Here is a 2,741-nt window from a genome sequence, read left to right as displayed (position 1 = left end):
CCAAATACAGTGGAACCTTGGATTACGAGCGTAATCCGTTCCAGGAGAATGTTCATAATCCAAAGTACTCGTATATCAAAGCAAGTCAATGGAAACAAAAATAATTTGTTCCGCATTGACTTAAATGGCATTCAATACCACATGTGACCAGAGGTGGGGGGGCATCAGAGAACCTCATAAACACACGGAAAGGCCAGAGGACAGCTCGGCTGACCTTGGAAAACCTTGGAAAGGCTCAGGAACTAAGTATTTGCGAATGGCTATGACGCCCCCCCACCTCAGGCCAAACTGTACACCGCTGTGGCCTGAATCCTTCACGTTTTGTGAGACAACACTCGCAAACCAAGTCATGATTTTTAAAAATACACAGCGCTCGTATTGTGAAACGCTTGTTTACCGCGTTACTCGCAATCCGAAGTTCCACTGTAATAAAAAAAATTATATATATATTATTATTATTATTTTTTATTTAACCTGTACATTTTTTTGCCATTACCATGACCCACTTCCAAAAAAACAACCCAAAAAAAAAAAAGATCACAATCATAATGTTTATTGGGATGTCACATGTGTGTGTATTATATGTTGTATGTACAAGGAGGGAGAGGGAAGGGGGAAGAGAGGCAGAGGGAAGAGGAAGAGAGGGAAGAGGAAGAGAGGGAAGGGGAAGAGAGGGAAGGGGAAGAGCAGTGGAGAGGGAAGGGGAAGAGCAGTGGAGAGGGAAGGGGAAGAGCAGTGGAGAGGGAAGGGGAAGAGGGAGGGGGGAAGGGTAAGAGGGGGAGGGAGTGGAAGGGAAAGGGGGAGGGATGGGAAGAGGGGGGAGGGAAGATAGGCAAGAGGAAGGGAGGGAGGAAGGGAAGAAGGGGAAGTGGAAGGGGGAAGAGGAAGAGGGAGGGAGAGAAGGAAGAAGGGGAAGAGGGAGAGAAAAGAGAGAGGAAGAAGAGAGAGGAAGAAGAGAGAGGGAGGAAAAAGAGGGATGGAGGGAGGGAAAAGAGGGATGGAGGGAAGAAGGGAAAGATGGAGGGAGAGAGGGGGAAGAGGGAGGGAGAGAGGGAAGAAGGGAGGGAAAAAGGGAGGGAAGAAGGGAGGGAAAAAGGGAGGGAAGAAGGGAAAGAGGGAGGGGGAAGAGTAAAAGAGACAAGGGAGGGAGAAGAGGGAGGGAGAAGAAGGAAGGAGGGGAGGGAGGGAATAAGGGGGAAACAGGGGGGAGAAGAGGGAAGAAGGGCAAGATGGAGGGAGAAGAGGGAGGGAGGGAAGAAGGGAAAGATGGAGGGAGAGAGGGGGAAGAGGGAGAAAAGAAGGGAAATAGGGAGGGGGAAGAGGGAAGAGGGGGAAGAGGGAGGGGGAAGAGGGAAGGAGACAAGGGAGGGAGGGGAGAAGAGGTGGGAGGGGAGAAGAGGTGGGAGAAGAGGGAGGGAGGTAGAAGAGGAATAAGAGGGAAGGAAGGGAGGGGAGGGAGAAGAGGGAGGGAAGAAGAGAAAGAGGGAGGGGGGAAGAAAGGAAAGAGGGAGGGGGAAGAGGGAGGGGAGGGGGAAGAGGGATGGGGGAGGAGGGATGGGGGAAGAGGGATGGGGGAAGAGGGATGGGGGAAGAGGGATGGGGGAAGAGGGATGGGGGAAGAGGGATGGGGGAAGAGGGATGGGGAAGAGGGAGGGGGAAGAGGGAGGGAAAAAAAGGGAAGGAAACGAGGGAGGGAGGGAGAAGAGGGAGGGAGAGGAGGGAGGGAGAAGAGGGAGGGAGAAGAGGGAGGGAGGGAGAAGAGGGAGGGAGGGAGAAGAGGGAGGGAGGGAGGGAGAAGAGGGAGGGAGGGAGGGAGAAGAGGGAGGGAGAAGAGGGAGGGAGGGAGGGAGAAGAGGGAGGGAGGGAGGGAGAAGAGGGAGGGAAGAAGCGGGAGAAGAGGGAGTAAGGGAGGGAGAAGAGGGAGGGAGGGAGAAGAGGGAGGGAAGAAGCGGGAGAAGAGGGAGGGAAGAAGGGGAAGAGGCGGGAGAAGAGGGAGTAAGGGAGGGAGAAGAGGGATAAGAGGAAGAAGGGGAAGGAAGGGAGGGGAGGGACAAGAGGGAGGGAAGAAGGGGAAAGGGAGAATTGTTTATAGCGCAAAAACTAAACTGTAACATGGTTTTATTTCATGCTTTGTTTTTGTGGTATTACTGCCCCTTGGCAGAAAAATAAAAGTTGTTTATTTTTTCTCTAATTCTAGTATTTCTATATTTATTTACTCCTCCAAAAGGCACATACAAAGGCCCACCCCATTCAACTTTTTCATGAAACATAGTCACACAATCAGGTGACCGGTAACATACCCGGCAACCTGATTGGATGAGAGGCGGGTCAGTGTTAGGGAAGCTTCAGTAACGCAACACTGAGTAAGCAGCGAACACACAGCAGTGCGCCCACTGCTTACTTTTTTGGAAGCCTGCTAGAGCCCACGGCTCTAATAAGGTGCTTCCATACAAAAGCCACCACTGGCTTTACTTTCCTAAATGCACATAAAATAACTGAGTACTAAGATTTATAGGTAAAGTTGATCCGGGGTAAATCCGATTGCCTCTCGGGGGATCAGGAAGGAATTTTTTCCCCTGCTGTAGCAAATTGGATCTCATGCTCTGCTGGGGTTTTTTGCCTTCCTCTGGATCAACTGTGGGTATGGATTTGGGTGTATAGGATTGTACTGTGTTTTTATTTAGTTTTTTTTGTTTTTTGTGGTTGAACTGGATGGACTTGTGTCTTTTTTCAACCTAACT

This window comes from Rana temporaria, chromosome 1 (assembly GCF_905171775.1).
Source record: "Rana temporaria chromosome 1, aRanTem1.1, whole genome shotgun sequence".
Taxonomy (NCBI): Eukaryota; Metazoa; Chordata; class Amphibia; order Anura; family Ranidae; genus Rana; species Rana temporaria.
Note: the sequence above shows the minus strand (reverse complement) of the source record.